The sequence below is a fragment of the Antechinus flavipes genome, chromosome 1 (assembly GCF_016432865.1).
Source record: "Antechinus flavipes isolate AdamAnt ecotype Samford, QLD, Australia chromosome 1, AdamAnt_v2, whole genome shotgun sequence".
NCBI classification, from domain to species: Eukaryota; Metazoa; Chordata; class Mammalia; order Dasyuromorphia; family Dasyuridae; genus Antechinus; species Antechinus flavipes.
This window is the reverse complement of record NC_067398.1, coordinates 458,301,688-458,317,449: the sequence shown is the minus strand read 5'-3', so window position 1 is coordinate 458,317,449 and position 15,762 is coordinate 458,301,688. Positions and strand designations below refer to the sequence as shown.

At 32.9% G+C, this 15,762-nt stretch overlaps 1 long non-coding RNA gene across 1 annotated transcript in view; it reads left to right on the top strand.

The window, feature by feature from the left end:
* The window catches only part of LOC127543820 (uncharacterized), a 46,408-nt gene that overhangs the window by 12,167 nt on the left and 18,479 nt on the right, over positions 1-15,762 (top strand). The gene's annotated exons all lie outside the window — the stretch shown is intronic.

The window sequence follows — 15,762 nt, the reverse complement described above, 5'->3', positions numbered from 1 at the left end:
CTACCTCACAATGTTGTTGTGAGATATAACCCCCCCCCACTTCAACATTTTATAAGCCTTTAAGTACTACATAAATGCTAGTTATTCTAAGTAAGAGAGTAGAACTTTTGCCTATTTTTAACTAGAGAAGTGTATCTGATCGGGATAATACCCTGCAAGTGATGGAAGAAAAGCAAAATGCACTGCGAGTCATCTAACTTTCTCTGACCATCTGGGAACATACAATATATTCTCTTCTTATTTCTTTTCAAAGGCATTGCGGTACATGGGAAAATGCACTGGATTTAGAGTTACCTAAGATTCAGCTTTCCAGTTCTGCCATTTATTACTTGTGTGAGACCATGGACAATCATTTATTCTGTAAAAAATTATTTTGTAATAAAAACTAATTTATTGTGTCTATAAAAATGAGACTTGACTAAATTGGTGCAACCCAGCTCTAAATTTATAATCCTATGCAAATGTTTATGGAAATGAAAATAAAAACAGATGAAAATATTATTTGCTTTATAATAATTATTCTCAATGTATGTGTATATATATGGATATGCATATCCATACATATGCCTTTATTTCTTCTTTCACCTAAAGTTAAATAGTAAAGAACTATTGTATTTTTCATTGGATCATAGATTCAGAGCTGGAAAGAATTATCCAATTCAACTCCTTCATTTTTTGGATAAGGAAATTGAGACAGAGCGATTAAGTGATTATCAGGGTTATATAACTAGTCTATAAGGCAATAATTTCTTATATGTATTCAATATGCTATACTGCCAATTTTTGGGAAAAGTTTGATGCAATTACATTACTACAGGTGAATAGGAAATCAAGTCCCATAAAGAAATGAATCATTTATTTTTCTTTTATCTATTTATTTATCCACAAACATATATACACATTTGTAATAACTTCATATGCATATAGGTATATGTATAATTTCATCTTGTATATATATATATATATATATATATATATGTGTGTGTGTGTGTGTGTGTGTGTGGGTGTGTGTGTGTATACACACACACACACACACATATATATATATAGATATAGATATAGATATATATTTAAATGGTAAATGATTGGAACTCCAAATACTTATATCTTAATGTTACTGCAACATATGTGTTGGTAGGTACCCTAATGTGTTCTAACATTTTAAGTTTAGAATATAATGCCTGAAAATAGAATACAATGGAATTGGAGGTGGGAGGAGTGTCAAGTTTGCTCAATTTAGTAGACCATTAGCAATAGACCATCAGCAATAATGACAAATCATGTGAGCAGAAAATGTCTACAGAAAATCAAACAAAACTTATAAAGAGGAAAATGCCTTTGACTTTAAAGTTATTAACTACTGATTGAATAAAAAAAAACAGTAAAAATAAATTTTAGATTTAAATAACCTGAAGAATGACCCAAGGAGAGAATGGCCATAGAAAAAGTTTGGCTTTTAAATATACAGAAGAGAGTTTAGTGTAAACAAAATAAGGTAATATAAGTCTTTGACTTGATAGATAATGAAAGATTTTTTGAAATTGGCATTTTTTGCTCCCTCCCCCCAAAAAATTAGTATACTGTGTTATTTAATGCAGTATTAACTCTTCAACCACAGAATAAAAAACAATGTATTTATTTTTAACTTCTTAAGGTAATTTTTACACAAATAATCAATTAAATTACTAACCAATCCATAAATGTGTTACAAATAACATGCAATAACTAAGTAAAATGTCTTTCTTTAAAAACCAAGCAGTGCTGTTAGAGAAAGACTCTTTTTCCTTGATTTCAATGGCAAAATGTAGCTGTGAAGCATCTGGATAAGTAAGATAAGAGATCTCCATTGACAGAACTCCAAGTACACTACTACTTAATGGTATCAAATTACTTTCTTCTCATAAGAGTTCTACTGGGGCATGCCACAGGCTAGATCAATACAAGTCAAGCAACAATTGTGAAAGACTCTTGAACAATGGGAAAATTAGCAAAGAAGTGATTCTTAGAGCACGTTGGGTACTTAAGTGACACAGTAGATAGAGTACTGGGCCTGAAATCAGGAAGCCTAATTTTCCTGAGTTTAAATCTGAACTGAAACAGAAGCTGGACAAGTCATTGAACCCTGTTTGCCTCACTTTCTTCCTCTATAAAATAAGCTAGAGAAGAAATGGCAAACCACTACAAAGTGTCAGAAAAAACTTAACATCAACAAAATAATGATCCCCAAATTATGACAAACAGCCATGAGTAGGTGGACAGAAACAAGTTTGGCCACCACTAGTTTCTGGATTTGGATGTCAGGCTAAACTGAGAGTCAGTTAGAATTGTCTTTCATTTCTGATGCACCCTTCCTTCCAAGCACCTATGAAATCACCTTAGTCTTATAACAGATTACACTGAGCCAGATACAGTTCATTTACTCAGTTGCTTTCAGACTGAAAAAAAAAAAAAGTTACAACTTACGTTAGCCATGGAGCAACTACATGACACACTGGATAGAGGACCACTCCTGAAGAAGGGAACATTTCTTTTTCTGAGTTCAAATTTGGCCACAGTCTAGTTGTTTTACCATAGGCAAGTCATTTAAACCTGTTTGCCTCAGTTTTCTCATCTGAAAATTGAACTATAGAAGGAAATGGCAAACTATTTCAGTATCTTTGTCAAGAAAACTCCAAATGGGATCATTTGGATATGACTAAAATGAGTGAACAATAAAAATATTAGCAATGGGAAGGAGGAATATAGATGAATGTTATTTCCATCTGAAGACAGATTGTATAGGAAATAAATGGCTGGTATAATTATTGTCACTTCAGTTTTAAAAAATAAGTAAAATTTTTGTTCAACTCCATTTGCAGCCCTTCAATTTAAAGATAAAGTTCTTTGATACTTTGGTATGCCCATGATTTCATCAGTATTGGTACTACTTCCATTGATACAGAACATATCCCCTCTATGTTTTCTTATCAGATGTGATTCTTGCACCAGTGATCTATAAGTCCTACAAAGAGATAGAATCATATATACCAGAAAAATATTGTTGTTGTTTTAAATATCTGCCTCAGGAGTAGCAAAGAACAATTCAGACTATACATCTTTGTCTTTCATCTACATATACTGTAGTATAGTGGAGTGGATTATCCTGTTGGATTTGGAGTGAGGAAGATTTGGATTCTGCTTCTAGCACTTACTAGGTATGTGGTCATGAATGAGCCACTTCTCCTTTCTGAAACTTTTTTTTTCTCATCTATAAAATGGGGATGGTAATATCTGTTCATAGTGACTTCTTGTAGAATTTTTTTGAGGCTGAAATGGGGACAGTGAATAAAGAGCACTTTTTTTAATCTTTAAAAATGAAACAGTCAGGTATTATTATTCATTATATGTGACCAGCTTGTCCCCCCTCCTTTTTTAAAATCTTAGGATTGAGTTATAAAGGACCTTTTGAAAAATAAATATATACTCATAACATATTTTTAAAAAGTTCTAGATGAAAGCATCCTGCACATTGGTTCCAGTGTCTGGGAAACTTATAGAAGATAGATACATGTTACATGAGGTAACAAAAGCTTGGATGGGTTGTGACCATCAATACATCCACTATGGTACCATCACAGATGCACTGAAGTATGTGGTAGAATTTATAAGTACTTAAAACAGAAAACTACAAAAATATTTCTATATCCCCTATTTTTTAGAAATTTATTTTTGGCATGCCATAAGTTACCTTTTCATCTAGACAGAGGGAATGACAATGAATTGTATTAACTCCTATCTTACAACAACTTTTATCTGAGTTTTAGTTTATTTCTTCTTTGGTACATTGCCACATGGAGTTCTTGTCAAAAGGACCATAAAGCAATTCTAAGGAATTCTGATAAAATTTCCTTACATTTCCTGGAAGCTACAAAGCAGTCAAAGCTAATGTGTTTTCTTTGGGAATGTCTATTTCATAACTGAGAAGGGAGATACTGGCATAATTGAATAAAGAAATGAAAGAATCTGATACCAGCAACTAGGTTAATTTGCTTCTAGTATTTCAAGGGAACCAAACCATTGCAGTTTCTCATATTATGAGATATAAATCTTATTTTTATTCAATCCACAGTTCTTAAGATCAAGTTATTGGAAATAACTCTAAAGAGAAGTGTGGAAATATCAAGAAGAATCCTCTTCAGAATATTTACCATAACAAGAGCTATAGAATTCATATAAGCACTTTTGAATACACATGTACATTTATAACATATGTATATATGTACACATGCATATATATACATATATGTATAAATAGATATATAGCAGAATTTCTGTTGGACTTATATACATTTTTTAAAAAAATTCATTTCAAAAACCAATACTTCTTATGTGCTTTCTGTCATAAGGGCCATGTCTAGCCAAACCATCCTTCCTAAAAAGACAATGTCATTTCCATGTTTTCTAATGTAAATTCTTTGGTGGTATCATCAAATAAAAAAGTGTTGCCTTTTTTTTTTATTCTTATTGACCAAACATAGCAATATACTACACCAGAATTTATGATAACCCAGGAATTAGGTAGCAAATGATACCCAAATGACTAGAAGTAAATTTTATATTTCAGTTGCATTACCAAAAAAAAAAACTAGAACTTAGAACCACTTTTCATAAGTCTTTAAGCATTCTACTTACCATTCAATGGAGAAGTAAAGATCAGAAATCTGAGAATGACTGTAAGTACAGGAATATATAAATAACATATTTGGTTGTCTAGCATCAAGGCATATATTTAGGCAGAAAGCCTTGAGAATAAAACTATTGTCTGATTTTAAAATGAATTATATCATGAGATTTGTTGAAATGGTATCTGTCCTTTAGTATGTTATTAGATGTAATTACAAAGCATAGCATAAGTGCTTTATAATTTGATGCATAATAAAATACTTATAAATAGAATATTTGTAAAATGAGTTTTTAGCTTTGAGGAAAAGATTCTTAACCTTTGTAAAGATGGTTGGTATACAATTTTTTCTCTCTCTGACAATGGCAGGATGGCAAAAAACAAGCCAATTTCTTAAATTTGTAGAATACATCACAATATTGAACTTGACAAAGTATGGCAACCAATATGCTATTGTAGATGCTATGGAAGATTTGTTAGAGTCAGTTGGTGATATGACAGATGTCATTTAAAAAAAACTCTCAAAAAGGAACATTCACTTTTTTTTTTCTTTTTCAGACTCCTTTGATGTTGATTTGCCTCTACTAAGATTACAGAATCAGATAATTGTAAGGAAAATCAGAGGTCACTTCATGCAACTCTACCCAAATCCAAATCATTATTCCTATATCCTAAATCTACTTGAACTTTTCAGTGAAAGCTTCTATTTGAGTACTTCCCTGGAGACAGCCTGCACCATTTTTAGAAAATTCTTATTGTTAAGAAAAATTTTCCTTATATCAGAGCTGAAATCTTTCTCCTTGTAATTTCTACTCATTAGTTCCAGAGGATTTTTTTTTCTGTTGGGGGGAGGGAAGAGAAGAAGTATGATCCTCTCCCATGACAACCCTTCAAATATTTGAAGACAGCCATCACTTCCCCCTTGTCTTTTTTCCGGCAGTTCCTTCAGTCGATCCTTTTTATTACCCAGCTTTTATTCCCATAACCTCCATCTATACCCCCTTTTCTTTTCAAGTATTGCAAATAAGGAATATCACTTATCGAATGTGATAATTTTAACTAGAAATAATGCTCCATGGATGTTCTGGACAGTTTGGGAAATCATGCAACTAGTCCCCTCATGTTATTTTAGATTTTTACCATTTTGCATTATATAATCCATTTTATTTGGAATTCTTCTTTTTCTTCTCCTCCTCCTCCTTCTCCTCATTTTTCTTCTTCTTCCTGTTTATTATAAGTCCTTTAAAACTTTCATATTTTTTCTCCATGAATTGCTTTCTAACAATATCTCCCTCCCTACTTCATATTTTGCACAATTGCAGTTGGCAGTTAGTTTTTTAACCCAAGTGCAGAACTTTACATTTATCTCTGTTAAAACTAACTTTGTTAGTTTCCACCCACTATTGAAGTTATTCGTGTCTTTTCTTTATCTCGGTTCTGTTTTCCAGTGTATTATTTATACTTTCCAGTTTCATGCCAACCACAAACTCCTGTTATGCTCCTTAAAAAGAATGCTAATTATGTCTAAATTTAAGTCATTAAAAATATTGAAAAGAGAAGGGTAAAAGACAAAACTGTGCAACACACCACTAGAGACATCTATCAAAGTTGACAATAAGATAGTAATAGTCAGACTTTGACTGTACAAATAACCAGTTCTAAAACCACTGCTGTATTATCATCCAGGTTCATATCTATTTTTTTTTAATTAACAAGGACAGCATGATACTTTATTAAATGCCTTATAGAAATATTACGACTATGGAATTCTCATGTTCTACTAGCCTAACAGTGCTTTTGGGAAAAAAAGACATAAGGTTAATTTGGTATAATTTGTAATTAATGAACCTATTTATGCTCACTTTTTCCTATTTGAAGGATATATTTAATTACTAATTATTAAGTCTAATTCTTCATTCTAATCACTAATTCTAATTAATTACTGATTCTAAAATTTTATCAGGAACTTTGATGTATTCACTTCTTGCCCTTTTAAATATATGACAATGTAGACCCAAGTCTGTTCTGTAAGTCTTTGTTCCCCATGATTCCTCAAAGATAATAACAGAAAATATTATCCACAAATGTCCTCATTGGTGTAGGATATTTTGTCTGAAACATATGACAAATTTAATTCTTTAAATACTTATCAAATGCCTGTTATACTACCAAGTACTTTACAAAGTGCTAGAAATACAAACACAAAAAATGTAATAGTCTTTTCTCTTGAAAAGTTTATATTTTATATTCAAAGAAGTTAATTATATTCTTCTTTATCAGATTCTTTTAACCATTTTCCTATTAACCACATTTTTTTCTATCTTTAAGCTAAGGATCATTCTCCTACATATAGGAAATAGAAAGAGGAGTTCTATCTTCTCTCTAATATACAATACCATCTTTTCATCCACACCAAGAAGTGATTGTATCTTGTCGTCAATATTCTCAATAACTCCAAACTCCATCCTGGGCTCCCTCTTTTTTTCTTTCTTGTTGATCTATTCAGTTTCCATAGGTTCAATTATCACTATATAGATGACTCCAAAATTTATATATCTAACTCCAGATTCTCTCCTGAGCTCTAATACCGCATCACCAAATGCCTATTGATCATATCAAAATGAATAATCCATAGGCAACTCATATGATTTGTTATCTACTTCCCTCCCCTTAAAAACATGTACAATTCATGTTATATGGACTACTATATTTTCCTGCATTCAGGTTCATAGCTTCAGTCATTCTTTTTTAATTTTTTAAATTTTATTTTTATTTTCAGAGTCATTCTTGATTCCATATTATCCCAAATATCTAAATCAATTTCCAATTTATGTCTATCTCCACAATATATCTGAAAAACATTTCTTTCTCTGCCTTTAGATAGCCACACTGAATTTTAGACCCTCATCACCTTTAAACTAGACCATATGATAGCCTCCTAATTAATCTCTCTACCTCAAGCCTCTTTTCTCTCCACAACTACTTTTCATATAGCTGCCAAATGAAATTCCCAAAGCATAGGTCAGACCATGTCATTTGCCTAATCAATTATCCCTTATTATCTCTAGAATCCAGTACAACTTCTCTACCACTTAGCTGAGGCTGCCTTTCCAGGCTTATTATACATTACTTGCCTTTACACACTCAACTATCTAGTAAATATGGTATCTTTCTGTTCCTCACAGACATGGAATACTATCATCCATCTCCAGTTTCACACAAATTACTCTCCATGTCCAGAATGCATTCACCTCTGCCACTTTAAATCCCAAATTTTATTCAAAGTTCACATTCAATACTTTTGACATGACATCTTCCACCTTCCCTTGTTACTCATCAAGTATGAATACCTACTGCATCTAAAATTTTGCATTTAATTTGTATTTATTTTATATATATGCTTCTATAGGGCCACTATTTCTCATCTGATAGATTTAAGCTGTATAAGAGTAGGGACACACTCATTTTTATTTTTATATTTCCAGTACTAGATTCAGACTAGCCCATTGGCTTTGACCATTCAATACATTTTTTAGACTTATAGGATCTTGCTTCATTTTTATGTCTTCCCTTATTTTTAATCTCTGGTTTGAATTCAGTGATGAACAATAATATTACTTTTCTTTTCTCTCAATTATTTTTTTCCTTTTCCTCCTTATAATAATCAATCCTTACTATCACAAAAATATTAATTTTGAGAGGCATTTCTCTTTTAATGTATTAGGATATGGTACTTATTTCATTTATGAACTCACTGAATTTCATTTAAAGTGTGAAATACTTAAAGTAGTATGCCTAGTGTTCCCCCTTCTTATCTAATGAACTCTGAAATGGCATGGACACAACCTCCTCAGGTCTCTATAATTCTCACTTCACTAATCTGTTCCTTCTTAGTAATCAAAATCACTTCCAGAATAATAGTTCCCTTCTTCATTTGCCCTTTGAGAAAAGATTGAATAATTAGTCAAGTCAAGAATGTATCAGTTTCTTAATTTTTATGTGGGATGAAGTGGGGTAGGAGAAGATAGAAGACATAGAATGATTCATTTGCCCTGAGTGTCTTGTGGTCTAGATATTGTCCTATACTTCCTTTACGAGTTAACCTTTGTTTGTTGTTATTGTTTTTACTTTCTTTCATTGATCCTTACCCAAATGTAATTCATCTTATTTCTCTCCTCATAATGGTGGATTTCCTCACAAATAAACAATGTCATATATTTGTACCATTGCTACTTCCTATATTTAATGTTCTTTTTGGACAAGACATCCTGTATTCTAGTCTCTATGCCTCTAGACTCTTGCCAAGTCTCTGTGATATCCCTGAGGTCATATTTATTTCTACAGAATTAGATCTGCAGTTTGCTTTATTACCCTTATACTGGGTACTGCTTTATAGATGTCAGATTCCACAAGCATTGTTTCTACACTTTTCCCTGTCATTGTTTCCTATGAAGTACATGCTCTTTTTCTCCTGAGGCATGGCTGCTGATGATCATATTTTATTTAGTATTTGCATTTGAGCACTTTTCTCTCCTTTCTCCTTCCTTTTTTAGATCTTTTTAATCAGATTAGCCATTCTTTTGGCAAACATTTTCTTCTGACTTCTCACATTCTCAGTCACCACACATTTCTACTCAGTGTGCCAAATCTTTAAATTTTCCCAACAGCTCACAAATCTGTTCCTTTTCATCAGTCACACAGCTACCACTTTAGTTCAGGGCTATCATCACCTATCACCTGGATTACAATCCTTTAATTGGTCACCCTGCTTCAATTATCTCTCTTCTTCAATCCATCCTTCACACAGCTGTTGAATTTACTTTCCTGAAGCATAAATCAAATTGGTACTCTATTCAATAAACTTTTCTAGCTCTTTACTACCTTCAAGATCAAATCTAAACCTTTTGGTATTTAAAACCCTTCACAAGCTCGCCCTAGAACACCTCTCCAGTCTCAATGTCCTCTATGCATATGTTATCATCCTCCCAAACTGGCTTTCTCAAGTGCCACTTTATCTTCTGCTTCCATTTTATTGTGCACCTCCAAGTGTCAAGATTGGTTCAAATGCACCTAACTTCAGTACTAATTAAATAAGGTTTTTTTCCTTTATTCCAATGAAAGCATTAACAAGATTCTTTTATTAGCATATATATATATATATATACTATACACACACACACACACACACACACACACACACACACCCCTAATTGTGATCAGAAATGGATCATCTAGTTAAATGTATATTTAGGGAGCATATGGTAGAAAAATAATGAAAACTAAGATTATATTTACCCTTGGTTTGAGTATTGAGTTCAGGGTTTAATGTGATAACTTATTTCAATGGGATTTTTAACATTCCCCTGGAGCTTAATCACATGTTTTAGAGATTAGTTCTGAACTTTTATCCAGTAGGAAATGAATGAATAAATTTTTAAATGTTGGGGGGTTTGCCCCCATAAGATTTATTATGTTCTTTTGGAAAATGATATTTTAGAAAACTGGAAATGAAATCAGAAATAGTCCAGTAAGGGTCTGGGATGCACATTGATTTCAACTATAAATTTACTTTAAATCTATAATTTACTTAAAAACAAAATTAATACAACCCGAAAATCTTAGAGTTGAAAAGGATATTATATGTCTTCTCATTTAGATCTAATTCACAATCTCCATCACCTACATCACTGAATCCCGTCTTCTCATCTATGGAACTAATTACTTTACAAAGAATACCATTCTGTGGTTGAAAAAGTCTAATTATTAGAAAGTTAATTCTTATATTGAACTCTCTGAAACCTTCACCTATTTGTTCCTTATTTCTCCTTTCTATAGCCACAATATGTCTGCTACTTCTTTTTTAGATCACTCTTCAATATTTGAATCCCATTATTATGTAACCATTCTTACATTTTCTTTTTGTTTGAGGATAAATATGAATTCAATTCAATTTAGTCAAATAAGCATTGATTACCTGTTATGTACAAGGTATTGAAGTGGGCAAAAAAAGTGTCGTAATTATGAACAAGGTACAGTTTTTACCTTTAAAAAACTTATGTTCTAATGGAGGGAGGAATAAGATGTGAAGAAAAACAATCAGTAAACAATATGTTTTTTGAATTCCCTCACCATCCTGGTCATGATTCTTTAGATATGTTGCAGATTGTCATGTCTCTTATTCAGTGCAATATTCTTCTACTCATGAAATGTGAAACTACATTTTTTTTGGTTTGTCACATGAAATTAGTCTCATATTGAACTTATAATCAATGAAAACCCCAAAGTCTTTTTCCTCCTACAAATTGCTCAAAAACATGCTGTATGCTCCTTCTATTTTTGTTACCCATATATTTGATAAACATGTCATTTGTATCTTAAACTTTTTGTCAACATTATTAAATAGATTAGTACTAATGACACAGTCCTGTAAGACAAAACTAAAGACCAACCCTGAAGGTTAATACAGACTAACCAACATTCTTTCACATCATCTTCAAATTAACCTAACTATATTGTCACCCAGTCTACACTTCTCAATTTATTCAATAAGGATAACCACAAGTACTGTCAAATGTAACATACATTTTTTCCATCACATTTCCTTGGCATACCATCTTCCAAAGAAAAAGGAAATGAGTTTGTTCGAGCATTATTTCTTTTTGAAATATGCTGATTTCTAATGCTTCCTTTTGTAAATGCTCACAAAATGTCTAATAATTTGTTCAAGATTTTCGTTATATCTTGGCATCAATCTTATTGATTTATAACTTTTCCAATATACCCCATACAACTATACCTTTTTTCAAAAATCAAGATCTTTGCCCAATCTAATCTTTTGGTTATCTCTCAATTTTTTGTGTGATTTCTCAAGGCTTACCAAAACAATTCATTAATCATAAATGCGTTTTTTTTTCCCAACAACTGAGATGAAATTCTGATCCCATATTAACTACTTTGTCTTTTTCTCTCTTCTCTATGTTTGTTACTCTCTGTTTAATTGTTAGTCTGTCTCTATTTTTTCCCTTCCATTCCTATCTCTCTCCCACTCTGTGTCTGTCTTTCTCTTTCTTATTTCTTAAAACTATGATTTCACAGGCATAAGGAGCTCCTGCTAAGGAATTGCCTCTCCCAATGTAGACTAAAACATTCCATATAATTTATAGTCTTAGGGGGCACTAGGAGGTTAAGTGACTTGCCAGGATCACCTAGCAAGTATATAGTAGGTCTTCCTGACTCCACCACAAATTCACTTTCCATTAAACTATGATTTCCTCGTCCCTTATATCTTACTTCTAATATGTCACTAAGTTCTGTTGACAACAAAATCTCTTGCATCCTTTCCCCCCTTTTCTTCCTACTACCATTACCCTGGTGACAAGACCTCATTCTCACCGACCTGGACTATTGTAATGGTATCCTACCAGTTTTAATAGTCTCCATTTTTTTTTTTTTATCCTTCCATCTGTCCTATATATCACTTCCAGAATGATTTTTTAAATTCAAAATCCACGTTTATTATTGAGGACCACAAAATCTTCAGTGACTCTACTAATTCCTAAATAAAGTTCAGGCTCTATTATCTGACATTCAAAGTTATCCTGTGGCTATACTCCTTTTCTTCTTTATCTGGTTTTACAATCCTTTGCATGGACAAGTTAAATTACACTTCTCCTTGAATAAGTCATGTGCTTTTCTAGTTCCATGTCTTTGATCTAATTGTTCCTGGTGCCTGACTTGGCCTCTGTGCTATTCTTTATTTGCTTAATCACCATTTAAATGCCACCTTTTTCCCCTGGGCAAAAATTACCTTTGCCATAAGACTACACATATTTTATTTTGTAACTGTCTAATGACACCTATTTTGCAATATTTTGTATTGTAGATCTCTCTGTTTTATTTACCTAAGAGACCATTAACTTCAAGGAAGGAGGAAGCATGTCTAATCTAAACATTTGAGTTATATCAATGCTCTGCCACTTATTATTTGCATTAATTTAATCTCTCTAGGCCTGAATTTCTTCATCTATATAATGAGGAATTTGTGACTGCTTGTGATTTTAAATCTGGAGCTTTGCCCAATCAGCCCACTAGTCTCCCTCTACCATCTTCTTCCCCAGTGCAAGCACACACATTCACATATTCAATTCTTCCCCCACAAAATTGATTCTGTTGAATAAAGTTATAAATTACTCAGAAGTCTATCCCCTCACTCCTTGATTGATTATGAATATGATGACTTCATCATTCCCAGTTCCCTCCCATTGAAATTAATCCTCCTCATCTACAATGTAACTACATATCTAAGCCCACAGCCTCCTGTGACCCTAGAAAGGAAGATACTGTGGATCTGACCAGCAATTATGAAAATGTGTCAGCCAAAGGGTTACAGAGGAAAATATACCTATCCTACCCTGAAAGGTTGAAGCTTTGGGAAGGCAAGTTATACTTGACAGTTCATTTACCAATACTGCCTGTGATTTATCTCTTGATCCTATGCAGATCTCCCTGACTACAATTTACAATCTCCATTTCTTTATCCTTCATTATGTCTTATATCCTTTGATCTTAGTACCAGAGAAGAGATTTTGGTCCTTGATGTTGATTGTATGCTGGTTTTGATAAAGATTCCAGTCCCAACCCTCCTACTTCACTCTTCCTAAGTGATTATGGTCACTGAAGGTACCAGTCTTCATTTTCCTTGCACTTAAAGGTAATATAACATTTCACTTAGCAGTTTTCTTTGTATCTTCTTCATACCTTTTCAGTTGAATACTCTCAAATGTAAATTTCACGTTCTTTCTTCTACTTCTGAGCTCATTGACAGCACAAATGAACACACATACACACACAGTGGGCAAAAAAGAAGGAAGTATACAATGCTGTTTAACTTGGACTTATTTATTGAACTCTATTCCATGCTATGACTCAACTATCATCTTTGATAATAGGATTTGGAAGAAGTTGAATTTGAATCATAAATTATTTCCCCTTCCTTTCCATTGTCATGGTAGGGATTGTTGGGTCTATATTAACCTCAAAGAAGCTTGGAAATGACCTGAATAACTGGATAGCAAAACTATAAGAAGCTAAGTGTTGGGAGTGAGAAGAGATCCACAGGAAAGTTTCTTCTTGAGTACTAGTAAAGCATCTCTGGCATTCTGTGTCCTGCCTGGGCTCGTTTGTTGAAGGCAGGAGACTGTACTGTATATAGTACTCATGGTTGGCAATTCCCAGAGGGATTTGAGTTTCCATGACTTTGACATGAAAAAGAAATTGGGATATTACCATTTGTCTAAAATGCATCCCGCCACGCAGTCCAGCATAGTTATCATTTGTGATGACATTTAAACCAGAGAAGCTAATGTGTATATTAGAGCATTTGAATGTAGAATTCACTCTTTCTGAAAAAGGGAAGAAATATGTTTCTCCATTATCATACTTGGTAGTGTTCAGAAAATGGGGCTTAGAAGAAAGAAACCAAAATCCCTCACCCTCAGCAGGCAGAAATTCAGGCATCCAAACTAGGACAGATTGGTAAATCTGTGTAACTAAAGATTACCCTCTGACATGCAATAATAATGAAAAATTACAACAAATGAAGAAATACAGGCTATGTTAAAAATTAGTTAATTATATTTCATGTTTATATAAAGTGTTCTAGGCTATGTCTGGAATGGTCACTCCCTGATCATCTCTGCTTCTTAGTCTCCCTGGCTTCCTTCAAGACTCAGATCATGGTCCATCTTCTTTAAGTAGTCCTTGGTCCCCTAAGCAGCTAGGGCCTTCCCTTCCAAGATTATTTTGTCATCTAGCCAACATGTATATTATATACAGTTATTTATGAATATATTGTAACTCTCCCCTCCCCAATTTTAACATGACCTTTTTGAGTGGAGGGACTAAGTTTTTTGGTTTGTTAATTTGTTTACCTTTCTTTGTATTCTGCAGTCCCAGGCACATAGTCAATGCTTTTTGATTGATTAATTATTAAAGGCATATTCAAAATATTGAAGTTCTATCCCTTGTCTTTGAGGTTATTTTAATATTTCTACTCTTTTCATAAAAAAACACTCTTCTAAGCCACTATCAGATACAAATTGCTAGGCTGAAGAGACCAGCAAGGCATTTCTTACATTCCTTAAAACACTTTTTGCATCTCAGACAAGCTGAGCTATCCTTTGTGAGATCACTATATGAAGAAACTGTGAGGACTCTAGTTCTATTTTCAATAGCAGCTACTATGCATTACCAAAATTGGTTTTATTAATCAATAATTTTGACAGCACAAATAAAATATTTAACCACTTATGATCAGTTTAAAAATATCCTGTTAATTCCCTACAGGTATCTAATAAGCATTTGAAATATAGAATCCTTTCTTTCACATTCCTCAAAACATTATGTGAAATATCTGAATTTCCTGTTTACATCCAGGGCTAGAATAAACATTTATCCAGTGGTTTATGGAATAACATGTATTTTAAATAATTTCTCAAGGTAAAGATATAGATGAGGAATACCAGTAGCCAGGCTATATCTAGCTTATGATCAGGTATCAAGGGAAGGTGTACAAACTGAGTTAGAGAAAGAATCTAATCACATTCTACCTTGTTTTCTTATGTGTAGGTCATGGAGTAAAAAATGTTGATGGAGTTTAAAATGAGATGAAAACTGAGTCCTACTGGTTTGATTCATCCATCTAGCCTGCTTTAGATTTTCAAGAAGTCACAGTGGAAAACAATTTTCAGTAGGTAGACACAGCATAATGGAGTGGGAAGAGCAATGGAAAGATAGAAAACCAGCATTTAAGTGCTCAGTCCACTACTTGCTAGCACTCTGGCCTTATTCGAGAGGTTATCTTAAGCTTTTCATATAGCTTTTTAAGCATCAAAGAATAGTTGAAAGAACCTAATGTAAATTCTTGGTAACTTTTTAGTGTTATGTTAATGTAAGTTGTTTTTATTATTAATGTTGACTAGAAGAATTTGTTTTGCTCTTTTACTTTAGAATTGCTTCTGCTTTGATCTAGTGCAATAAATCAGAACCACAGAGATTGGAATAGTGGTTCCTGATGATCCTGACATAGAATGGTGATTAACCCT